The 26,461-nt window shown below is 45.6% G+C and overlaps 3 non-coding genes and 1 pseudogene across 3 annotated transcripts; 3 read left to right on the forward strand and 1 right to left on the reverse strand.

The window, feature by feature from the left end:
* The first annotated feature begins 1,920 nt into the window (after positions 1 to 1,920).
* On the forward strand, positions 1,921 to 2,096 carry LOC146851611 (U11 spliceosomal RNA; annotated as a pseudogene).
* An 8,910-nt stretch (positions 2,097 to 11,006) lies between these two features.
* On the reverse strand, positions 11,007 to 11,078 carry TRNAD-GUC (transfer RNA aspartic acid (anticodon GUC)). The gene has a single exon. It is a non-coding gene; the product is annotated as a tRNA-Asp (tRNA).
* A 1,223-nt stretch (positions 11,079 to 12,301) lies between these two features.
* LOC146851613 (U11 spliceosomal RNA) lies at positions 12,302 to 12,441 on the forward strand. Its single transcript, XR_014958996.1, has one exon. It is a non-coding gene; the product is annotated as a U11 spliceosomal RNA (small nuclear RNA).
* A 12,286-nt stretch (positions 12,442 to 24,727) lies between these two features.
* LOC146851614 (U11 spliceosomal RNA) lies at positions 24,728 to 24,867 on the forward strand. Its single transcript, XR_014958997.1, has one exon. It is a non-coding gene; the product is annotated as a U11 spliceosomal RNA (small nuclear RNA).
* The last annotated feature ends 1,594 nt before the right edge of the window (positions 24,868 to 26,461 follow it).

Consider the following 26,461-nt stretch of genomic DNA (forward strand, 5'->3'; position numbering starts at 1 on the left):
GGGAGCTACCTGTTTGCAATGTTGATTATGCTGATTCTATTATCAATGTGAAGATGGTTGAGGAAATAATTGCCGAATTTAAACCTGTGTTTAGTGACAAAGTAGGTAAAGTTAAAGGTGTGGAACATCGTATCAAGTTAGTTCCGAACGCACAGCCTGTCTCGCATAAGGTACGTTCAATTCCTATGAGCGTAAGAGAAGAGCTCAGACTTACTTTAAAGAATTTAAGCGAACAAGGCATTATTGAAACCACAGATTCCTCCCAGTGGGTGGCTCCCATCGTAGTCGCGCAGAAAAAGTCTGGCGAGGTCAGACTTTGCGCCGACTTGCGGTCGCTAAATAAGAATATTTTGGTGGATTGCCACCCACTGCCAAGAATCCATGAACTCCTGGCGAATATAGGGGGGGCTAAATGGTTCTCCTTAATTGATCTACGATCAGCATACCACCAGGTGTCTCTTTCAAAAGAGTCTCAAGAGTTGACTACATTTGTCACCCCTTTTGGTGCGTACAAGTTTCTCCGGCTTCCATTTGGATTGGCGTCAGCCGGTAGTGTGTTCCAAAAATTGATGGATACGCTGTTTCATGATGTTAAGGGGGTCCAAGCGTATTTGGACGATATCCTTATTTTCGCTGAGTCATTTGAGGAACACAATGAGATACTTAAACGAGTGCTAACAATCTTAAAATCTAAAGAAATGACTGTGAGACCTGATAAATGTAAATTTGCAGTACAAGAGCTCGAGTACTTAGGTCATAATGTCTCTAGTCAAGGGATTAAGCCTAAATACTCTGTGATACGAGCTATTGAAGATGCTAAAGCACCTAAGGATAAAGACTCCTTACGCTCCTTCTTCGGCTTGGCGGAATATTATGCGAGATTTGTGCCACCGCCGATACAGGGTTCGGGGAAAATCAGTTAAGGATCTGGATGGCTTTACGGCTGGACGCTCCGTGTAACGGGGTGGATGGATGAACAATAAACTACTTCTTGAATTATCGATCACGCCTTCCTGTGTGATTCTGATCCTGTTTCACAACGTTACAACCCAACTGGCCGATGCTTCACTTCTGTGGTCCAATCTAAAATGGTTGCCCATTCCATGATGGCACTGTTACTGTAGCCCAATCTAAAACGGCCGCTATCCCACTATGTCAATCGCTCTGTCCCATAACGTGGCCGCCGTCGTCCGTGTGTTTTGTGCCTCTCTGTCCCATCCTATCATGGCGCTTGCTCTCTGCTGGTGCACCACAACACGTAGATTGTTTCTGTTACTAAACAGTGGGCAAGCAGGTGTTGTGGGATGGCTGATGACAACCAAGCAGCTACCAAAATTAAGACTGCAGCGGACTCGAAGACTTCCCGTAAAGAATAATTTCCAATTTATAAAGACTTCTGATTTGTCCTCTGTAACATACTATCCGGTTAAGCCAGTAAAAAAAAAAATGAGAACTACAAGTCCCATGATGCATGGTACACTGAACATTTTCCCGGGTACATTTCACAAAAGGACAACAACCATATTACTACCCAGTTATTTCTACACAGAAAAGAGTGACCCAACATTTGTTTGAAAATGATTTAATCCCGGAATTGTTACTATGAGATCCTCCGTAAACATCAAATGTCAAATATAGTGCCAAAGATGGAACAAACCAGGGTAGGTGCACCCGGATGCAACAGGCCGCCAACAGCACAAACACCTTTCTTTTTCCCAGCATGCAATGACATTTGCATATCGCGTAGTGTTTTCTATTGTGAGTTATGTTGAAAATTCAGCTGAAGACCACCAATTACGTTAAGCATGCTCATGATTTTTCCTAAACGCATACAGGTGGTATGTAATTAACATGTTGTAGTCGCTCTACTAGACATTGAACTAGCCGGTTGCCGGAGTGTTTTAACTTTAACATTTGTGTAAAAAGGGTTTCTGTCGTGAGTGGCACACAGAGAGTTCCGTGGCAACCTGGAGCTCTCTGTGCGGAATCGATATCAAGAGATTTCGGAAACATAATTTTTAATACGGGGGTTGCTGATGACCGAGTCCTAATCAAATTGTACAATGTGAGATCAATGCAGTACTCTTTGCGTCTTTGCGGTTTCTTAATGTGGATAAGATCTTATAAGTTTAGGCTATGCGTGTCTTACATATAAGAAGTGGAGAAGATTAGTTCTCATTTAATGAAGCCATGCTAAAGTTGTGATGGGGACGTTCAAAAATTGTCTAAAGCCGTAATTATATTCCTCTTAACTTTACACACTTCAAACAGTACTTTCAAGTAAACTAATTACAGCTGTATTTACATTTCTATTTATGTATCATGTCTGGGCCTTCGCAGAATCTTAAAAGGTGAACAAATGCCGATATTTCTCTCAGGGGAATATGGGAACCTTGGGCCCTGTGCCAGTACAAAGAGGCACGTGACATGGTGTGTACTTTCCAGCTCAAAAAAGCATTTTGTCTTGGAAAGATGCCCCTTTAATTGCACCAAAAAAAAGTTAATGCTGCTTGGCATTGCCTGGCAATGGGGCGTTACTGGAGTATTACTTCGGTGGATAAACCTATGTGTTTTGATGCAAAGCCGAAACTAGCCAGACAAGGCTTTGCATCAAAAAATAACATCGCCTTAAAGTGGGCAATAGCAAGAAGAAATGTTTTAATTTCGCCATAAAAAACACACATCACATGTGAGCCAAACTTCACGGCACACGCCCAGAGCTTGGGAATCTTCTAGGGTTGTCCATACATAAGAACTTGTACGGGAAGGGTATGCATACGGTATAAATCCTATGCTTAACAGCACACATTGGCCTCTGTGAGCTTTGCATCACGCAAGGCATCCTTTTAGAGCACCAGCGCAGGGGTTGGCAGCAGCAGGCCAGTCTTAGTAAATATGGCTCCGCACTGTGGGGCAAATTTACAAGAACTGGCGCATCTCTGCATATTAGCAGAGATGTGTCAGCTAAATTGCGTGACAGAAAAAAAGCCTTGTGCCACCATGGATGCGTCGCATTTACAATGCGGCGCATCGTGGCGCAAGGATAGACAGATGCGTGACGCATCTTTTGGCGTACAAGCAGCGCATTGCTGGAGTCATGTCGCAAACACGACGCATCTCCAGCAATGGTCAGGAATGCCTTTCCCCATCATGATGCGCCACTCCTTACGCCTGCTTCAAGCAGGCGCAAGGTTTTGACGCAGTGGCGTCGTAAAAGAGAGTCAGTGAAATCTTGTAGATTTCACTGTGTCACTTTTATGAGGCTTCTTTGCGACGGAACGCCCATCCTGCATACATTATACCTGACGCAGATATAATGTAGCGCAGGGCTTTACAACGTGACGCATCTCCCTAGATGCATCACGTTGTAAATATGTTGCATCGTGGCGCATTGTTTACGACGCCGCTGCGTCACAGAAGTGATGCAACAGCAGCGTAAAGTTGACGCAAGCGGCTTGTAAATCTGCTCCTGTGTTGTTCCCCTTGCGCGGCACAGCAAATATGGCTGCTGCATTGCGTGAAAAATTAGTAAATATGCCCCTTTGAGTAACACTTTATCACCCCAATACTTTCACCCAAGCAGCTGATTTTACTACGTTTTGGAGCAGCACTGCAACATAAGTTGGGAGGGAAACAGAGCCGCGCCTCCTATGATACCGCTTTGCTTTCCACACCCATTGCTGTCACACTGCCATGCGCCAACGCATGCACCGATGAAACATAGCACAAGGGTGCGTGCATTCTGCCAAGCATAGGTTTCCTGCTTCCAGTACAAAAATCAGCACTGGTTCTGCCGAATCGAACCCAGACAATGCGTCGTGCAACTTTAATTGCTACACGTTTTTGCCGTGTACCTACGGGCAACTACAATTCCGTCTTTCTTGAGAACAGCGCTTACCTCTGCTCCACTACGGAACTGTAACAAACCTCCGACTTCCTACATCCCAGAAGCCGTGCCAACAACATAAAACTCGACGTAACTCAACATAGAGTGTTAGTACATAAACCAATACCAATCAATAATCAATAAGCTATTTACAAGCAATCGTCACTAAACCCAAAATAATAGCTAACCATCCCTCTGTGACCAGAAAAACTGTTGCAGCGCGGAATACTAAATCCCTCCCTTCGTCACAGACCATAGATCTTCACAGACACATTGATTCACTGCAATCACTGGTGGGGCCCATAACACCAACATTCATTCTCTATTGATCTATGCTTCTAAGGAGGTGATTCATTCCATACGCTGTAATGAGAGGAAATACCCGTAGTCCCTAATGAGCAATAGATTCACCTATCCTTCTCTACCTCAATAGGATCTAAACATCCTCCTTAGTATTCCTCCCATGGATAGGCCATGGATCAGCTAGTCGCTGGGTTGAGTAACTCCTAATTCTATAATCACTTCACATCAATACATTTCTCAAATAATAACCCGACACAGTTCTTGTAGTGAATAATTTGAAATTTATCTAAATAATGTGAGGAAAAAGTCATTCATTATTCGAGCAGCTGATTATCATATTTACCTATTCTGGCTAAATGTCGTCCTCTAAGTCAAATTCAGATCTTTTGTCCCTCTATGCCCATAAAAGCGATTATTCAGTTCATCAGGAAATTGGGCATCTGATCAGTCCGTCAGAGTATCAGGGAAACAGCTGTCTTGCAGTGTCACCGTTTTCTCCGTCAGCATAACGTCAGGAAATCGGGAAAACGACATCAAGGCAAACCTCAGCATCAGCTCATAACCTCTTTATTCTATCCTAATTTAAAGTAAAATTACTGCAACATGTAACAAGTTTTTGGGTCTCAGTTCTTCTGATTGGTTGATTTACTATAGTCTTTTAGGTTCCCATAGGCATCTTGTCGTGAGGTCATTATACTTGTCAATTCTACGGAAGTCTTTTGTCTGTAAGGTTGGCACCTCTCCCGGTGTGGCCTTGATGGGTACAGTCTGGCTGGGGTCAGAAGAAGGCTACTGTTGCTAGCGGCGACGCATGCGCACTTCACCCAGAGACTTTCGTAATGGAGTCAAATCGTCAGATAGGGATGTCATCCATTTTGTGGTAGGCCCGAATGGCCAACTTAAGCAAAAGAAACACAAAAACGTAATTAATACATTGAGATGGCTATTAAAATGTTATTCCCTCGCTAAACCCTTTATGTGTGTGTATTTATCTAGCAGAAAGCAACACTCTTTGCTGGTTATACTTATTTTATAAAGCACGAATTACAAAATACATCACGAAAGCAACATATAACATACAAATTCTAATTGTCTCTCATTAATAGGCGTACGAAAGTTAGTTTACGTATCAATTAAGCCATGCAAATGCAATTCCCACGTGTATTTCTTATATTAGTAATGTTGGTCAATTCACACAGCAAACAATTAGTACGATTACTATTAATTAATTATTCTTATTAATGTAAACATGCAAAATGGAGAGGGTATATAATTTTTAAAGAAAACTCCACTCCAGCACAGTCACCTACTTGCCTGGCAAACCTCAGTTTCCTGAGAAAACTTTTGAAAACTGATGAAAACTCAGGAACACCGCTACTCTCTCTCTCGCTGCCTATGGCTCCCACTTGTGGCTTCCACTCAACCACGCAAACGGGCTCAATGTCTGCGCTCCTGGACCGCCGCCGGAGCCAATGCATGCTCTAAATTGGATTGAAATCATCGCTGCTCCCCTACCGCTCCCCGCACTTCTCCACACATTCAACAGGTTGGGAACAATGGTTGGGAGCAATGATCTATCGGCATAGTAGATGGGAGCGGGTGAGCGGGGAGCGATGTAGAGCGATGCAGAGCGGAGAGTGGAGAGTCGCTTGTACCCCGCACGGCAGCCTCAACAGCTTCGAGCTACGAGCTGCGGCTGTGGGCGAGTGGCGCACGGCAAGTGACGGTGTGACGTAGACCTCAACAACTTCAAGACCACAGCACAGAGCCGTACGGGCTCTCTGGAAGTCCCGGCCTGGCCTGAAGCCACTGGGGTCTTAGGAACACAGTTCTAGACCCCCGCGGCTTTGCTCTGTTCTGCCGCCGGTTCAGCCGGTTCAGCTCCCACACGGCTCACTGGGGGTCAAATGGGATCAATGGGCCTTACCGGACCATACTGGGACTCGCCGGTGCTTCCTCTAGTCTTCCGCGGCTCCCAATACAGTCCAATACAGTCCAGCTCCCGATCCACGGTACTGGCGGCTTGCGGTTTGCGGTTCCTGGTGCCGCTCGCAGCCTCCCAAGCCTCCCAGTGCGGCTTCACAGTTCAGTTCAGTTCACGACCTGCAGAGTGGAGGGCGGTGTCGAGGGCTCACTTCACCTCAAAATCATTAAATCTCACCGAGCGAGCTGCGCATGTGCACAGCCATGCTAGCCGAGACCTAAAAATGAAAATCACCAAGGGCCATATTATCAAGGAACGGCGATAACATTATCGCCGCTTCCTTGATAATATGGCCCTTAATCTCTTAATCCTGGTGCATATTAGCAGAGATGTGTCAGCTAAATTGCGTGACAGAAAAAAAGCCTTGTGCCACCATGGATGCGTCGCATTTACAATGCGGCGCATCGTGGCGCAAGGATAGACAGATGCGTGACGCATCTTTTGGCGTACAAGCAGCGCATTGCTGGAGTCATGTCGCAAGCACGACGCAACTCCAGCAATGGTCAGGAATGCCTTTCCCCATCATGATGCGCCACTCCTTACGCCTGCTTCAAGCAGGCGCAAGGTTTTGACGCAGTGGCGTCGTAAAAGAGAGTCAGTGAAATCTTGTAGATTTCACTGTGTCACTTTTATGAGGCTTCTTTGCGACGGAACGCCCATCCTGCATACATTATACCTGACGCAGATATAATGTAGCGCAGGGCTTTACAACGTGACGCATCTCCCTAGATGCATCACGTTGTAAATATGTTGCATCGTGGCGCATTGTTTACGACGCCGCTGCGTCACAGAAGTGATGCAACAGCAGCGTAAAGTTGACGCAAGCGGCTTGTAAATCTGCTCCTGTGTTGTTCCCCTTGCGCGGCACAGCAAATATGGCTGCTGCATTGCGTGAAAAATTAGTAAATATGCCCCTTTGAGTAACACTTTATCACCCCAATACTTTCACCCAAGCAGCTGATTTTACTACGTTTTGGAGCAGCACTGCAACATAAGTTGGGAGGGAAACAGAGCCGCGCCTCCTATGATACCGCTTTGCTTTCCACACCCATTGCTGTCACACTGCCATGCGCCAACGCATGCACCGATGAAACATAGCACAAGAGTGCGTGCATTCTGCCAAGCATAGGTTTCCTGCTTCCAGTACAAAAATCAGCACTGGTTCTGCCGAATCGAACCCAGACAATGCGTCGTGCAACTTTAATTGCTACACGTTTTTGCCGTGTACCTACGGGCAACTACAATTCCGTCTTTCTTGAGAACAGCGCTTACCTCTGCTCCACTACGGAACTGTAACAAACCTCCGACTTCCTACATCCCAGAAGCCGTGCCAACAACATAAAACTCGACGTAACTCAACATAGAGTGTTAGTACATAAACCAATACCAATCAATAATCAATAAGCTATTTACAAGCAATCGTCACTAAACCCAAAATAATAGCTAACCATCCCTCTGTGACCAGAAAAACTGTTGCAGCGCGGAATACTAAATCCCTCCCTTCGTCACAGACCATAGATCTTCACAGACACATTGATTCACTGCAATCACTGGTGGGGCCCATAACACCAACATTCATTCTCTATTGATCTATGCTTCTAAGGAGGTGATTCATTCCATACGCTGTAATGAGAGGAAATACCCGTAGTCCCTAATGAGCAATAGATTCACCTATCCTTCTCTACCTCAATAGGATCTAAACATCCTCCTTAGTATTCCTCCCATGGATAGGCCATGGATCAGCTAGTCGCTGGGTTGAGTAACTCCTAATTCTATAATCACTTCACATCAATACATTTCTCAAATAATAACCCGACACAGTTCTTGTAGTGAATAATTTGAAATTTATCTAAATAATGTGAGGAAAAAGTCATTCATTATTCGAGCAGCTGATTATCATATTTACCTATTCTGGCTAAATGTCGTCCTCTAAGTCAAATTCAGATCTTTTGTCCCTCTATGCCCATAAAAGCGATTATTCAGTTCATCAGGAAATTGGGCATCTGATCAGTCCGTCAGAGTATCAGGGAAACAGCTGTCTTGCAGTGTCACCGTTTTCTCCGTCAGCATAACGTCAGGAAATCGGGAAAACGACATCAAGGCAAACCTCAGCATCAGCTCATAACCTCTTTATTCTATCCTAATTTAAAGTAAAATTACTGCAACATGTAACAAGTTTTTGGGTCTCAGTTCTTCTGATTGGTTGATTTACTATAGTCTTTTAGGTTCCCATAGGCATCTTGTCGTGAGGTCATTATACTTGTCAATTCTACGGAAGTCTTTTGTCTGTAAGGTTGGCACCTCTCCCGGTGTGGCCTTGATGGGTACAGTCTGGCTGGGGTCAGAAGAAGGCTACTGTTGCTAGCGGCGACGCATGCGCACTTCACCCAGAGACTTTCGTAATGGAGTCAAATCGTCAGATAGGGATGTCATCCATTTTGTGGTAGGCCCGAATGGCCAACTTAAGCAAAAGAAACACAAAAACGTAATTAATACATTGAGATGGCTATTAAAATGTTATTCCCTCGCTAAACCCTTTATGTGTGTGTATTTATCTAGCAGAAAGCAACACTCTTTGCTGGTTATACTTATTTTATAAAGCACGAATTACAAAATACATCACGAAAGCAACATATAACATACAAATTCTAATTGTCTCTCATTAATAGGCGTACGAAAGTTAGTTTACGTATCAATTAAGCCATGCAAATGCAATTCCCACGTGTATTTCTTATATTAGTAATGTTGGTCAATTCACACAGCAAACAATTAGTACGATTACTATTAATTAATTATTCTTATTAATGTAAACATGCAAAATGGAGAGGGTATATAATTTTTAAAGAAAACTCCACTCCAGCACAGTCACCTACTTGCCTGGCAAACCTCAGTTTCCTGAGAAAACTTTTGAAAACTGATGAAAACTCAGGAACACCGCTACTCTCTCTCTCGCTGCCTATGGCTCCCACTTGTGGCTTCCACTCAACCACGCAAACGGGCTCAATGTCTGCGCTCCTGGACCGCCGCCGGAGCCAATGCACGCTCTAAATTGGATTGAAATCATCGCTGCTCCCCTACCGCTCCCCGCACTTCTCCACACATTCAACAGGTTGGGAACAATGGTTGGGAGCAATGATCTATCGGCATAGTAGATGGGAGCGGGTGAGCGGGGAGCGATGTAGAGCGATGCAGAGCGGAGAGTGGAGAGTCGCTTGTACCCCGCACGGCAGCCTCAACAGCTTCGAGCTACGAGCTGCGGCTGTGGGCGAGTGGCGCACGGCAAGTGACGGTGTGACGTAGACCTCAACAACTTCAAGACCACAGCACAGAGCCGTACGGGCTCTCTGGAAGTCCCGGCCTGGCCTGAAGCCACTGGGGTCTTAGGAACACAGTTCTAGACCCCCGCGGCTTTGCTCTGTTCTGCCGCCGGTTCAGCCGGTTCAGCTCCCACACGGCTCACTGGGGGTCAAATGGGATCAATGGGCCTTACCGGACCATACTGGGACTCGCCGGTGCTTCCTCTAGTCTTCCGCGGCTCCCAATACAGTCCAATACAGTCCAGCTCCCGATCCACGGTACTGGCGGCTTGCGGTTTGCGGTTCCTGGTGCCGCTCGCAGCCTCCCAAGCCTCCCAGTGCGGCTTCACAGTTCAGTTCAGTTCACGACCTGCAGAGTGGAGGGCGGTGTCGAGGGCTCACTTCACCTCAAAATCATTAAATCTCACCGAGCGAGCTGCGCATGTGCACAGCCATGCTAGCCGAGACCTAAAAATGAAAATCACCAAGGGCCATATTATCAAGGAACGGCGATAACATTATCGCCGCTTCCTTGATAATATGGCCCTTAATCTCTTAATCCTGGTGCCACTGCACATGGTGCAGAATTGATTGATCCCCTCCTTAGTTGCAAACATGAAGGTGTAAAATGCAAGCAGATAGTTTTATTTTTAACCATCATGTTTGCTCCTTGTTTATTTTTTATTTTTTTGCATATTTATATAGCGTGAACTCGACCCGAAGATATTGGAGCGCTTTATATGAGCACCGTATTTACATTACACATTCAGGCACGGGGAGATTAAGGGGCATATTAACAAGGGCTTTATCTCTGCTTTTTTGGCTTTAAAAGCCAAAGAAGCAAAGATAAAAATATCGCCCTATCAACAACAGGGTGCTAACATGCAAAATCGCATGTTAGCACCCTTTTTCACTACGCTTCCCTTTGCATCTCTAATGAGATGCAAAGTGGGCGTTCCAGAGCAAAATAATAGGAGAAATGTCGCTAAGCGACATTTCTCCTATTATCAAGCTTCACGCTAACCCTGTTAGAGACAAAAAAAGCAGCGCTAACCACGGTTAACGCTGCTTTTTTACGTCTGCTAATTTTCAGATTTAGCCATGTAATCCAATGGGAGTTGGATTACATGGCTAAATCCACCATGGGCTATCAACAAGGATATCCCTATCCTTGTAGTTTTATCGCTGCATTACCAGCGATAACCTCCCAAAATGCCGCTATCGCTGGATTTTTTATCGCCCCGGCGGTTAGCGTTGTTAATAACGCGATAACCAGGCGTTATTATCCAGCGATAGCGGGCGTTAAAAAACTTAATGCTAAGCGCCCTTAGCGTTAATTTTCCCTGTTCCTTGTTAATATGCCCCTAAGTGATGTGGACGCAACCTCGAGACTCGAACTCTGGTTTCCAGCACCAAAGTCGGCAGTTTAAGCTAATGTGTAAATGTCAGAAACATAGTGTAATGTAAATGAGCAGACTGATCAAATAGAAGTAAAACATTCACATTTTATTGTAAAAAAAAATAAAAACATATACACCTCCCCGTCGGGGAATTGAACCCCGGTCTCCCGCGTGACAGGCGGGGATACTGACCACTATACTAACGAGGAGCGGCTGCTTCAGCACTGCTGGAAATACGTAGTGGATCTAATGCACAGAGCGTGACGTATGAATTATCAATGCTGTTTATGCGATTAAATCGCCACCATTGTGCAGCGATTGTGAAGCTCCAAAAAGAAATGTTTACTCTTTAGACATAGAGCAACGTTGCAATTAAAAAGTATGACGCAAAGGCTATAATAAAATGTTTGAAATGGCAAATTCAACTGAAAATCGGAAAACACATTCAGCTCATTCAGCTGTGACGGAGAGTAGTTTAATGAATTGCTCAATTACTCTTCCCTGCAACCTAGGTGCACACGGCACCAGGAAAGGTTCCAACGTTACAACCCAACTGGCCACCCGCTCGTGGCCGATGGTCCACTTCTGTTGTCCAATCTAAAATGGTTGCCCATTCCATGATGGCACTGTTACTGTAGCCCAATCTAAAACGGCCGCTATCCCACTATGTCAATCGCTCTGTCCCATAACGTGGCCGCCGGCGTCCGTATGTTTTGTGCCTCTCTGTCCCATCCTATCATGGCGCTTGCTCTCTGCTGGTGCACCACAACACGTAGATTGTTTCTGTTACTAAACAGTGGGCAAGCAGGTATTGTGGGATGGCTGATGACAACCAAGCAGCTACCAAAATTAAGACTGCAGCGGACTCGAAGACTTCCCGTAAAGAGTCATTTCCAATTTATAAAGACTTGTGATTTGTCATCTGTAACATACTACCCGGTTAAGCCAGTAAAAAAAAAAAGGACTACAAGTCCCATGATGCATGGGACACTGAACCGTTTCCTGGGCACATTTCACAAAAGGACAACAACCCTATTACTACCCAGTTATTTCTACACAGAAAAGAGTGACCCAACATTTGTTTGAAAATGATTTAATCCCGGAATTGTTACTGTGAGATCCTCCGTAAACATCAAATGTCAAATATAGTGCCAAAGATGGAACAAACCAGGGTAGGTGCACCCGGATGCCACAGGCCGCCAACAGCACAAACACCTTTCTTTTTCCCAGCATGCAATGACCTTTGCATATCGCGGAGTTGTTTTCTATTGTGAGTTATGTTGAAAATTCAGCTGAAAACCACCAATTACGTTAAGAATGTTCATGATTTTTCCTAAACGCATACAGGTGGTATGTAATTAACATGTTGTAGTCGCTCTACCAGACATAGAACTAGCCGCCAGTCGGAGTGTTTTAACTTAATGGGTTGTGTAAAAAGGGTTTCTGTCGTGAGTGGCACACAGAGAGTTCTGGGGCAACCTGGAGCGCCCTGTGCGGAATCGATATCAAGAGATTTCGGAAACATAATTTTTGTTGCGGGGGCTGCTGATGACCGATTGTCTGTGCGCCCTAATCAAATTGTACAATGTTAGATCAATGCAGTACTCTTTGCGGATTCTTAATTTGGATAAGAGCTTATAAATTTAGGCTATACGTGTTTTACATATAAGAAGTGGAGAAGATTAGTTCTCATTTAATGAAGCCATGCTCCAGTTGTGATGGGGACGTTCAAAAATCGTCTAAAGCCGTAATTATATTGCTCTTACCTTTACACACTTCAAACAGTACTTTCAAGTAAACTAATTACAGCTGTATTTACATTTCTATTTATGTATCATGTCTGGGCCTTCGCAGAATCTTAAAAGGTGAACGAATGCCGATATTTTTCTCAGGGGAATGTGGGAACCTTGGGCCCTGTGCCAGCACAAAGAGGCACGTGACATGGTGTGTACTTTCCAGCTCAAAAAAGCATTTTGTCTCTTTAATTCCACAAAAAAACAGTTAATGCTGCTTGGCATTGCTTAGCGTCAATGGGGCGTTACTGGAGCATTACTTCGGTGGATAAACCTATGTGTTTTGATGCAAAGCCGAAACTAGCCAGACAAGGCTTTGCATCAAAAAATAACATCGCCTTAAAGTGGGCAATAGCAAGAAGAAATGTTTTAATTACTCCATAAAAAACACACATCACATGTGAGCCAAACTTCACGGCACACGCCCAGAGCTTGGGAATCTTCTAGGGTTGTCCATACATAAGAACTTGTACGGGAAGGGTATGCATACGGTATAAATCCTATGCTTAACAGCACACATTGGCCTCTGTGAGCTTTGCATCACGCAAGGCATCCTTTTAGAGCACCAGCGCAGGGGTTGGCAGCAGCAGGCCAGTCTTAGTAAATATGGCTCCGCACTGTGGGGCAAATTTACAAGAACTGGCGCATCTCTGCATATTAGCAGAGATGTGTCAGCTAAATTGCGTGACAGAAAAAAAGCCTTGTGCCACCATGGATGCGTCGCATTTACAATGCGGCGCATCGTGGCGCAAGGATAGACAGATGCATGACGCATCTTTTGGCGTACAAGCAGCGCATTGCTGGAGTCATGTCGCAAGCAGGACGCAACTCCAGCAATGGTCAGGAATGCCTTTCCCCATCATGATGCGCCACTCCTTACGCCTGCTTCAAGCAGGCGCAAGGTTTTGACGCAGTGGCGTCGTAAAAGAGAGTCAGTGAAATCTTGTAGATTTCACTGTGTCACTTTTATGAGGCTTCCTTGCGACGGAACGCCCAACCTGCATACATTATACCTGACGCAGATATAATGTAGTGCAGGGCTTTACAACGTGACGCATCTCCCTAGATGCATCACGTTGTAAATATGTTGCATCGTGGCGCATTGTTTACGACGCCGCTGCGTCACAGAAGTGATGCAACGGCAGCGTAAAGTTGACGCAAGCGGCTTGTAAATCTGCTCCTGTGTTGTTCCCCTTGCGCGGCACAGCAAATATGGCTGCTGCATTGCGTGAAAAATTAGTAAATATGCCCCTTTGAGTAACACTTTATCACCCCAATACTTTCACCCAAGCAGCTGATTTTACTAAGTTTTGGAGCAGCAATGCAACATAAGTTGGGAGGGAAACAGAGCCGCGTCTCCTATGATACCGCTTTGCTTTCCACACCCATTGCTGTCACACGGCCATGCGCCAACGCACGCGCCGATGAAGCATAGCACAAGGGTGCGTGCATTCTGCCAAGCATAGGTTTCCTGCTTCCAGTACAAAAATCAGCACTGGTTCTGCCGAATCGAACCCAGACAATGCGTCGTGCAACTTTAATTGCTACACGTTTTTCCCGTGTACCTACGGGCAACTACAATTCCGTCTTTCTTGAGAACAGCGCTTACCTCTGCTCCACTACGGAACTGTAACAAACCTCCGACTTCCTACATCCCAGAAGCCGTGCCAACAACATAAAACTCGACGTAACTCAACATAGAGTGTTAGTACATAAACCAATACCAATCAATAATCAATAAGCTATTTACAAGCAATCGTCACTAAACCCAAAATAATAGCTAACCATCCCTCTGTGACCAGAAAAACTGTTGCAGCGCGGAATACTAAATCCCTCCCTTCGTCACAGACCATAGATCTTCACAGACACATTCATTCACTCCATTCACTGGTGGGGCCCATAACACCAACATTCATTCTCTATTGATCTATGCTTCTAAGGAGGTGATTCATTCCATACGCTGTAATGAGAGGAAATACCCGTAGTCCCTAATGAGCAATAGATTCACCTATCCTTCTCTACCTCAATAGGATCTAAACATCCTCCTTAGTATTCCTCCCATGGATCAGCTAGTCGCTGGGTTGAGTAACTCCTAATTCTATAATCACTTCACATCAATACATTTCTCAAATAATAACCCGACACAGTTCTTGTAGTGAATAATTTGAAATTTATCTAAATAATGTGAGGAAAAAGTCATTCATTATTCGAGCAGCTGATTATCATATTTACCTATTCTGGCTAAATGTCGTCCTCTAAGTCAAATTCAGATCTTTTGTCCCTCTATGCCCATAAAAGCGATTATTCAGTTCATCAGGAAATTGGGCATCTGATCAGTCCGTCAGAGTATCAGGGAAACAGCTGTCTTGCAGTGTCACCGTTTTCTCCGTCAGCATAACGTCAGGAAATCGGGAAAACAACATCAAGGCAAACCTCAGCATCAGCTCATAACCTCTTTATTCTATCCTAATTTAAAGTAAAATTACTGCAACATGTAACAAGTTTTTGGGTCTCAGTTCTTCTGATTGGTTGATTTACTATAGTCTTTTAGGTTCCCATAGGCATCTTGTCGTGAGGTCATTATACTTGTCAATTCTACGGAAGTCTTTTGTCTGTAAGGTTGGCACCTCTCCCGGTGTGGCCTTGATGGGTACAGTCTGGCTGGGGTCAGAAGAAGGCTACTGTTGCTAGCGGCGACGCATGCGCACTTCACCCAGAGACTTTCGTAATGGAGTCAAATCGTCAGATAGGGATGTCATCCATTTTGTGGTAGGCCCGAATGGCCAACTTAAGCAAAAGAAACACAAAAACGTAATTAATACATTGAGATGGCTATTAAAATGTTATTCCCTCGCTAAACCCTTTATGTGTGTGTATTTATCTAGCAGAAAGCAACACTCTTTGCTGGTTATACTTATTTTATAAAGCACGAATTACAAAATACATCACGAAAGCAACATATAACATACAAATTCTAATTGTCTCTCATTAATAGGCGTACGAAAGTTAGTTTACGTATCAATTAAGCCATGCAAAGCAATTCCCACGTGTATTTCTTATATTAGTAATGTTGGTCAATTCACACAGCAAACAATTAGTACGATTACTATTAATTAATTATTCTTATTAATGTAAACATGCAAAATGTAGAGGGTATATAATTTTTAAAGAAAACTCCACTCCAGCACAGTCACCTACTTGCCTGGCAAACCTCAGTTTCCTGAGAAAACTTTTGAAAACTGATGAAAACTCAGGAACACCGCTACTCTCTCTCTCGCTGCCTATGGCTCCCACTTGTGGCTTCCACTCAACCACGCAAACGGGCTCAATGTCTGCGCTCCTGGACCGCCGCCGGAGCCAATGCACGCTCTAAATTGGATTGAAATCATCGCTGCTCCCCTACCGCTCCCCGCACTTCTCCACACATTCAACAGGTTGGGAACAATGGTTGGGAGCAATGATCTATCGGCATAGTAGATGGGAGCGGGGAGCGATGTAGAGCGATGCAGAGCGGAGAGTGGAGAGTCGCTTGTACCCCGCACGGCAGCCTCAACAGCTTCGAGCTACGAGCTGCGGCTGTGGGCGAGTGGCGCACGGCAAGTGACGGTGTGAAGTAGACCTCAACAACTTCAAGACCACAGCACAGTGGCGTACGGGCTCTCTGGAAGTCCCGGCCTGGCCTGGAGCCACTGGGGTCTTAGGAACACAGTTCTAGACCCCCGCGGCTTTGCTCTGTTCTGCCGCCGGTTCAGCCGGTTCAGCTCCCACACGGCTCACTGGGGGTCAAATGGGATCAATGGGCCTTACCGGACCATACTGGGACTCGCCGGTGCTTCCTCTAGTCTTCCGCGGCTCCCAATACAGTCCAATACAGTCCAGCTCCCGATCCACGGTACTGGCGGCTTGCGGTTTGCGGTTCCTGGTGCCGCTCGCAGCCTCCCAAGCCTCCCAGTGCGGCTTCACAGTTCAGTTCAGTTCACGACCTGCGGAGTGGAGGGCGGTGTCGAGGGCTCACTTCACCTCAAAATCATTAAATCTCACCGAGCGAGCTGCGCATGTGCACAGCCATGCTAGCCGAGACCTAAAAATGAAAATCACCAAGGGCCATATTATCAAGGAACGGCGATAACATTATCGGCGCTTCCTTGATAATATGGCCCTTAATCTCTTAATCCTGGTGCCACTGCACATGGTGCAGAATTGATTGATCCCCTCCTTAGTTGCAAACATGAAGGTGTAAAATGCAAGCAGATAGTTTTATTTTTAACCATCATGTTTGCTCCTTGTTTATTTTTTATTTTTTTGCATATTTATATAGCGTGAACTCGACCCGAAGATATTGGAGCGCTTTATATGAGCACCGTATTTACATTAAACATTCAGGCACGGGGAGATTAAGGGGCATATTAACAAGGGCTTTATCTCTGCTTTGTTTGGCTTTAAAAGCCAAAGAAGCGGAGATAAAAATATCGCCCTATCAACAATAGGGTGCTAACATGCAAAATCGCAAGTTAGCACCCTTATTCACTACGCTTCCCTTTGTATCTCTAATGAGATGCAAAGTGGGCGTTCCAGAGCAAAATAGTAGGAGAAATGTCGCTAAGCGACATTTCTCCTATTGTCAAGCTTCACGCTAACCCTGTTAGAGACAAAGAAAGCAGCGCTAACCACGGTTAACACTGCTTTTTTACATCTGCTAATTTTCAGATTTAGCCATGTAATCGAATGGGAGTTGGATTACATGGCTAAATCCACCATGGGCTATCAACAAGGATATCCCTATCCTTGTAGTTTTATCGCTGCATTACCAGCGATAACCTCCCAAAATGCCGCTATCGCTGGATATTTTATCGCCTAGGCGGTTAGCGTTGTTAATAACGTGATAACTAGGCGATATTATCCAGCGATAGCGGGCGTTAAAAAATTAACGCTAAGCACCCTTAGCGTTAATTTTCCCTGTTCCTTGTTAATATGCCCCTAAGTGATTTGCCCAGAATCACAGGATGTGGACGCAACCTCGAGACTCGAACTCTGGTTTCCAGCACCAAAGTCGGCAGTTTAAGCTAATGTGTAAATGTCAGAAACATAGTGTAATGTAAATGAGCAGACTGATCAAATAGAAGTAAAACATTCACATTTTATTGTAAAAAAAAATAAAAACATATACACCTCCCCGTCGGGGAATTGAACCCCGGTCTCCCGCGTGACAGGCGGGGATACTGACCACTATACTAACGAAGATCGGCTGCTTCGGCATTGCTGGAAATACGTATTGGATCTAATGCACAGAGCGTGACGTATGAATTCTATGTCAGGACAGGAGGCTCCGATTATGCTTTCTCATTTCTTTATTAGAAATGCCCAGCAGCCAATCAGAACCGTTTATGAAACGAAAAAACTACAGTACCCATGAGTACCCGGGTACCACGTGACCAACCATAGAGTCTCTCATACAAAAGGTACAACAGGAGAAAGTACGTCCTCTTTCTTTGCTGCTCCGCAGCCAGTTAAGTGCCTTTTTCTTCTTACTCTTGTTACATTGTTGCATTATTGTCTGTGCAATACTGTTTTGACGCGCTCGCTTGCAAATTGTACTTTATTACTGTTACATTGTTGCGCGCTGTCTTACGCGGTTCATTTATTTATTCTGCTCCGCTTCGCGCGGTGCACATGCAGGGAGCGTGGTCTCACCTCCCTAGGGCGTGACGCTCGCTCGAGCGTCGGTGTCCGTGTTTAGTGGAGTGGGAGTAAAGGGGCTGAGAAGCTCGCGCTAGCGCGCGTGCTTCTCTGTTTACATCGAATCTGAGGCGGCCGTTTCCGCGCATGCGCGGCGGCCATTTTCATTGTTTACATAGCGTGTTTTCACACGGAGCTCAAGAATCGGTTGTTCTTCACACCGCTGCCCACTGCCTCAGCTTCTCTTCAGCCCCATCGACGCCCTTTGCTGTTTAAAGGCCTGGGGCTGTACAATTACGCATAGGCTCTGCCTAGAGTGACTCAGCAAGCCCTCCCTCCACAATTAATTTATTTATTTATTTTTGGTCAGGTTTTTTCTGTCCTTTCTAAGTGGCTTGCTGTGGGTTTTTTTCACTCCCCCTGAATTGTGCCTTTGGCATTGAGATATCTATTGACATTAAAGTGTCATTTTGTGGGCATTACTTTCACTTTTCCAGTGAAGCAAGATAAAATGGAGGAGTATTTTGATGAGGATGATTACTCCTTTGAGGATGAGAGCTCAAGTTTCCTTGAGCAGGATTTAGTAGAAGCATTGGACCAAGGAGTTCAGCACTCCGTTAACAAAGCTCTGGTCCACGCTATTAATCCGCTGAAGCGTCATTTGACGCAATATGCCAAGCAGCAAGGTTGGTTGCCTTCTTCTCGTTCTTCCAAGTCACCAATAAATCCGCATAGGGCGGATTTTAAACGCTTGGCTAAATCTCTAGCCTCAGAAAAGGCTTCCTCTATTCCTTTGGTAGGCGCTTCTACCTCGGCAGGCTGTCATACTGACACTGACGCTCCTCCTTCTTCCTCTTCTGACCAGGACGTCCCTCCACCACGCAAGAAGGCTCGCAAGGAGCATTACGTGGACGCTCCTACTCACCCTCAGATCCTAACCTTTGAACCATCGGAGATATATCACCCCCATTCGTCTTCATGGCTTCCTTCTCCTGCGGTAGCTGAATATGTCCAGGCGCACATCCGTCAACCCTTTGAAAAGGATGTTAGGGCTCGCCTCCGCTCCGAGTGCCCTCGCCCGGATCTTGCAGATCACCTGGCAGACATTCCTGAAATTGACCCCACAATGCTTTCCTATCTGAAAAAATTTGCTAAGGATCCTAAAAAGGGTCTGGACAGATCTTGGCGGTCCTGTCAAGATAAAATGCTGGATTTAATGGGACCCCTTACCAAGATCCTTGATCTCGGATTTCAGGCCAAGGAAGCTGAATCCCTTGTGGATCCGGATGAACTCATAGAATGGGCTCAGAGGGCTATTTGCCAGTTAGGCAACGCAAATTGTGCCATTTCAAGTGAGCGCCGCCGCTCTATTCTGCTAAAGATTGATCCCAAATTGGCGGAACTTTCTACTTCCGAGTCTGGTCCGGTGGCTCAAGGTCTGTTATTCGGCCAACCGTTTCTTAAGGAACTCACTAAATTTGTTGCAACCTTCAGTGGTTTGGATAAGGCGCAAGCTTCCATCAAGCGTGCACTTCGTCCGGTTTTTGCCAGGGCCGGACGACATAGGGGACGCTCGTTCGGCCGTGGCTCCAATAACCCCTCCCAGAGGGGTTATCAGTCCCAGAGAGGCGGTGGTCTGGACTCCGGCTACAACTCCCGCTCGAACTTCTATCCTTCCCGAAGAGGGAGAGGTCAATTCCGGAAAGGCCGTTCCGGTGGCAACCAAGGTGCTTACCAAGACTCTAATACCTCAGGTGAGTTTGATTTCTTTTTCCGAGGTGGTTCTGGGGGGCAGAATACGTTTTTTTCTCCAGAACTGGCGTCAAATCTCCAACGATGCTTGGGTTCTGCAAACTGTTCAAGGTTTCAAAATAGAATTCTATCAGACCCAACATCAATCCCTCCCCCCAACTCCTCTCCATTTTTCTCTTCAGGACCAAAAGTTTATTTCGGCAGAGATAGAATCCCTTCTCGCCAAAGGGGCAATCATGTCAACTGTCCCCCACCCTCACGGGTTCATCAGCAATGTTTTCTTGGTTCAGAAAAAAGGGGGTGGCAATCGTCTGGTCCTCAACTTGAAGGATTTCAACGGAAGTGTAGTTTACAGACACTTCAAAATGGAAGGGATCCATCTTTTGCGCGATCTTCTTCGCGAAGGGGACTGGATGGTTCGGCTCGACCTCAAGGATGCGTATCTTTCCATTCCCATTTACGAGCCTCATCGTCGTTTTCTTCAATTCAGTTGGCAAGGGATTTGGTACGAATACACGGTTCTCCCCTTCGGCCTCTCGTCAGCACCCTGGTGCTTCACGAAACTTCTGAGGCCCGTAGTGGAATGTCTGCGTGCTCGGGGTGTCCGCCTGATAATCTATCTCGACGACATTCTTCTCATGGCGGACAAACCCCTCACAGTATTAACACACCTGGAATGGTCTATCGACCTTTTACAATCCCTGGGTTTCCTAGTCAATCCGCAGAAGTCTATCTTGAATCCTACTCAAGTAATCGAGTTTCTGGGTTTTCAGGTGAATTCCCTCTCCTGTCAACTATTACTACCACACCAAAAGATTCGGTACATCAAGAGAGAATTGAGGTCTGTTCTTTCCAGGCAGATTGTGTCGTTGAGGTCGTTAGCACGTGTAGTCGGTCTACTGGCGTCCTCCATTCAGGCGATATTCCCAGGTCCGCTGCATTACAGAGCACTTCAGAGATTGAAGATTCGTCATCTCCAAAAAGGTCTTCGCTATTCAGATCTGATTCCTCTTTCCGAGGATGCGAAGAGCGAGATGCAATGGTGGCTGGATCACATGGAGGCCTGGAATGGACGAGCCCTGTTCGGCTCCGCTCCGGATCTGGTGATAGAATCCGATGCCAGTCTTTGGGGTTGGGCAGCCCGGTGCGGTCCCATCTCCACCGGAAGTCGCTGGTCCCCCCAGGAACTGTCTCTTCACATCAATTGCCTAGAACTTCTAGCGGGGTCTTTTGCGATTCGGTGCTTCTCCCCTCATCAGACCAATTGTTGTATTCTTCTCCGCATGGACAACGTTTCAGCGGTCCGGTATGTCAACAAGTTGGGGGGAACACGATCCAAGATTTTGGCGGAGATCGCCAAGGATTTTTGGCACTTCTGTCTTCAACAGAAGATCACAGTTATTGCCGAATATCTTCCAGGTTGCCGCAATCAGATTGCGGACTGGAACTCTCGCCATCTTCGCGACTTCAGCGATTGGCGCCTTCACCCGCGCATTTTTCGCATTCTCCGTCGCACTTGGGGTCAATGTCACCTGGATCTGTTTGCGTCTCGCCTAAATACTCAACTCCCTCTATTCTTCAGCTGGAGGCCGGATCCGAAAGCCCTGGCCACAGATGCATTTCTTCAGACTTGGCCGTCCACTCTGTGTTACGCCTTTCCCCCGTTCATGTTGATTCCCAGGGTTCTGGCCTACTCGAAACGTTTTCAAACGGAGCTAATTCTCATTGTTCCGCTGTGGAGAGCTCAACCATGGTTCCCAGACCTTCTGGAGATGTGTTGTGCGGTTCCGTTCCTTCTTCTCCAGAAGTGGAATCTGTTGCTGGATCCCCTAGGCGATCCGCATCCTCTGGTTCTATCCGGCAATCTCCTTCTGTTGGCGTGCCGAGTTTCGGGGATCGCTGGTCGCTCCCAGGCCTTTCATGCGACGCTTCCAAATTCATCAGTGACGCCTGGTCTCCCAGTACTCACAAAAGATATAGAGCCTCATGGAAACGTTGGTGTGACTGGTGTGTTCAGCGGGAAGTTGATCCCGCTTCAGCAGATGTGGCTCTGATTATTAATTTTCTAGCTTCTCTCGCTTCTTCTGGTTTGGCTTATCGTACGGTCAACAGCTTCCGTTCAGCCATTTCTGCCGCCCACGTTCCCATTAATGGCAAACCGGCGGGTGAACATCCCTTAATTTCCAAATTGCTTAAGGGCATTCGTTTAGCGAATCCTCCGTGCCCTAAATATGTCTCGCTTTGGGATGTCTCCATTGTTTTGAGATTTTTGGAGGCTTGGCCTTCTAATTCATTACTTTCTCGCAAGCAACTCTCTGCTAAATTGACTATGCTGTTATGTCTCGTTTCTTGCAAACGAGTGTCTGACGTGCGGGCGTTAGACTTGGCAGGTCGCAGATTTACACCTGAGGGTGTCACTTTTCTAATCTCTAAACGCACCAAGACTGCTACCTCTTCGGTTACTTATCCTTCCTTTCCTCATCACCCCAACCTTTGCGTTGTTCAATGTGTCAAGGATTACGAGGTATGTACTGCCCCTTTACGTTCTGATACACAGGGTCAATTACTTATTGCCTTGCAAAAACCTTTTCGTCCCGTTACTCCTGCTACTTTAGCTCGCTGGGTTAGATGGCTCTTGTCTGAGGCTGGAATTGATGTTTACATTTTTGGTGCTCACTCGGCTCGCGGGGCCATGGCCTCTAAAGCGTTCTCGATGGGTGTTTCATTACTGGACATCATGAAAACCGCAGATTGGTCTTCTGATTCTATGTTCAAGACCTTTTATTACAAGCCTATCGAACATATTGCTTCTGTAGTGGTGGATCAGCTTTAAACAAGCATAATCGGAGCCTCCTGTCCTGACATAGAATTAAAAATTTGCAAACATTCGTGACAAGAATTTTCAATTCTATTAAGGACAAGGAGGCGAGGATTATCCCACCCAAAGTCATGTTTGATTCTCATGTTTATCATTGTCACAGTTGCATTTGATTTATGGCAATGCATTGATTTTCTCTCTGTTTACCCTTCCCTTTTATTGCCTTCACTCTCTTTATTGGATGAGTATTACGGCTGTACTTTCTTTTCAGGTTCTGACCCGAAATAGTGATTCTACTGTTTATCCTGCTTACTCCGCTTGGATCATCTGCTGCCTTCCTCTGTTCGGCGTTTGCTGTGTTTCTAGCGTCAGGATGATCACCGACTGTGGCTGATGGACTTTGTTTCCTGGCATGCTTCGTTTTCCATTGGATTTCATGTTTTTTCCTGTGAACTGCTCCTCACCAAAGAAAGAGGACGTACTTTCTCCTGTTGTACCTTTTATATGAGAGACTCTATGGTTGGTCACGTGGTACCCGGGTACTCATGGGTACTGTAGTTTTTTCGTTTCATAAACGGTTCTGATTGGCTGCTGGGCATTTCTAATAAAGAAATGAGAAAGCATAATCCTCGCCTCCTTGTCCTTAATAGAATTGAAAATTCTTGTCACGAATGTTTGCAAATTTTTAATTATCAATGCTGTTTATGCTATTAAATCGCCACCATTGTGCAGCGATTGTGAAGCTCCAAAAAGAAATGTTTACTCTTTAGACATAGAGCAACGTTGCAATTAAAAAGTATGACGCAAAGGCTATAATAAAATGTTTGAAATGGCAAATTCAACTGAAAATCGGAAAACACATTCAGCTCATTCAGATGTGACGGAGAGTAGTTTAATGAATTGCTCAATTACTCTTCCCTGCAACCTAGGTGCACACGGCACCAGGAAAGGTTCCAACGTTACAACCCAACTGGCCACCCGCTCGTGGCCGATGGTCCACTTCTGTTGTCCAATCTAAAATGGTTGCCCATTCCATGATGGCACTGTTACTGTAGCCCAATCTAAAACGGCCGCAATCCCACTATGTCAATCGCTCTGTCCCATAACGTGGCCGCCGGCGTCCGTATGTTTTGTGCCTCTCTGTCCCATCCTATCATGGCGCTTGCTCTCTGCTGGTGCACCACAACACGTAGATTGTTTCTGTTACTAAAAAGTGGGCAGGCAGGTGTTGTGGGATGGCTGAGGACAACCAAGCAGCTACCAAAATTAAGACTGAAGCGGATTCGAAGACTTCCTGTAAAGAGTCATTTCCAATTTATAAAGACTTGTGATGTGTCGTCTGTAACATACTATCCGGTTAAGCCATGATGCATGGTACATTGAACCGTTTCCCGGGTACATTTCACAAAAGGACAACAACCATATTCCTACCCAGTTATTTCTACACAGAAAAGAGTGACCCAACATTTGTTTGAAAATGATTTAATCCCGGAATTGTTACTGTGAGATCCTCCGTAAACATCAAATGTCAAATATAGTGCCAAAGATGGAACAAACCAGGGTAGGTGCACCCGGATGCAACAGGCCGCCAACAGCACAAACACCTTTCTTTTTCCCAGCATGCAATGATATTTGCATATCGCGTAGTGTTTTCTATTGTGAGTTATGTTGAAAATTCAGCTAAAGACCACCAATTACGTTAAGCATGCTCATGATTTTTCCTAAACGCATACAGGTGGTATGTATTGACATGTTGTAGTCGCTCTACCAGACATAGAACTAGCCGCCAGCCGGAGTGTTTTAACTTTAGGGTTTGTGTAAAAAGGGTTTCTGCAGTGAGTGGCACACAGAGAGTTTCGGGGAAACTTGAAGCTCTCTGTGCGGAATAGATATCAAGAGATTTCGGAAACATAATTTTTAATACAGGGGTTGCTGATGACCGATTGTCTGTGCGCTCTAATCAAATTGTTAGATCAATGCAGCACTCTGTGAGGTTTCTTAATTTGGATAAGATCTTATAAGTTAAGGCTATACGTGTCTTACATATAAGAAGTGGAGAAAATGAGTTCTCATTTAATGAAGCCATGCTAGAGTTGTGATGGGGACGTTCAAAAATTGTCTAAAGCCGTAATTATATTCCTCTTACCTTTACTCACTTCAAACAGTACTTTCAAGTAAACTAATTACAGCTGTATTTACATTTCTATTTATGTATCATGTCTGGGCCTTCGCAGAATCTTAAAAGGTGAACGTATGCCGATATTTTTTATCGGGGAATGTGGGAACCTTGGGCCCTGTGCCAGCAAAGTGTGTACTTTCCAGCTCAAAAAAGCATTTTGTCTTGGAAAGATGCCCCTTTAATTGCACAAAAAAACAGTTAATGCTGCTTGGCATTGCCTGGCAATGGGGCGTTACTGGAGTATTACTTCGGTGGATAAACCTATGTGTTTTGATGCAAAGCCGAAACTAGCCAGACAAGGCTTTGCATCAAAAAATAACATCGCCTTAAAGTGGGCAATAGCAAGAAGAAATGTTTTAATTTCGCCATAAAAAACACACATCACATGTGAGCCAAACTTCACGGCACACGCCCAGAACTTGGGAATCTTCTAGGGTTGTCCAGACATAAGAACTTGTACGGGAAGGGTATGCATACGGTATAAATCCTATGCTTAACAGCACACATTGGCCTCTGGGAGCTTTGCATCACGCAAGGCATCCTTTTAGAGCACCAGCGCAGGGGTTGGCAGCAGCAGGCCAGTCTTAGTAAATATGGCTCCGCACTGTGAGGCAAATTTACAAGAACTGGCGCATCTCTGCATATTAGCAGAGATGTGTCAGCTAAATTGTGTGACAGAAAAAAGCCTTGTGCCACCATGGATGCGTCGCATTTACAATGCGGCGCATCGTGGCGCAAGGATAGACAGATGCGTGACGCATCTTTTGGCGTACAAGCAGCGCATTGCTGGAGTCATGTCGCAAGCACGACGCAACTTCAGCAATGGTCAGGAATGCCTTTCCCCATCATGATGCGCCACTCCTTACGCCTGCTTCAAGCAGGCGCAAGGTTTTGACGCAGTGGCGTCGTAAAAGAGAGTCAGTGAAATCTTGTAGATTTCACTGTGTCACTTTTATGAGGCTTCCTTGCGATGGAACGCCCATCCTGCATACATTATACCTGACGCAGATATAATGTAGCGCAGGGCTTTACAACGTGACGCATCTCCCTAGATGCATCACGTTGTAAATATGTTGCATCGTGGCGCATTGTTTACGACGCCGCTGCGTCACAGAAGTGATGCAACGGCAGCGTAAAGTTGACGCAAGGGGCTTGTAAATCTGCTCCTGTGTTGTTCCCCTTGCGCGGCACAGCAAATATGGCTGCTGCAGTGCGTGAAAAATTAGTAAATATGCCCCTTTGAGTAACACTTTATCACCCCAATACTTTCACCCAAGCAGCTGATTTTACTACGTTTTGGAGCAGCACTGCAACATAAGTTGGGAGGGAAACAGAGCCGCGCCTCCTATGATACCGCTTTGCTTTCCACACCCA

This window comes from Triturus cristatus, chromosome 4_1, assembly GCF_964204655.1.
Source record: "Triturus cristatus chromosome 4_1, aTriCri1.1, whole genome shotgun sequence".
NCBI lineage: Eukaryota > Metazoa > Chordata > Amphibia > Caudata > Salamandridae > Triturus > Triturus cristatus.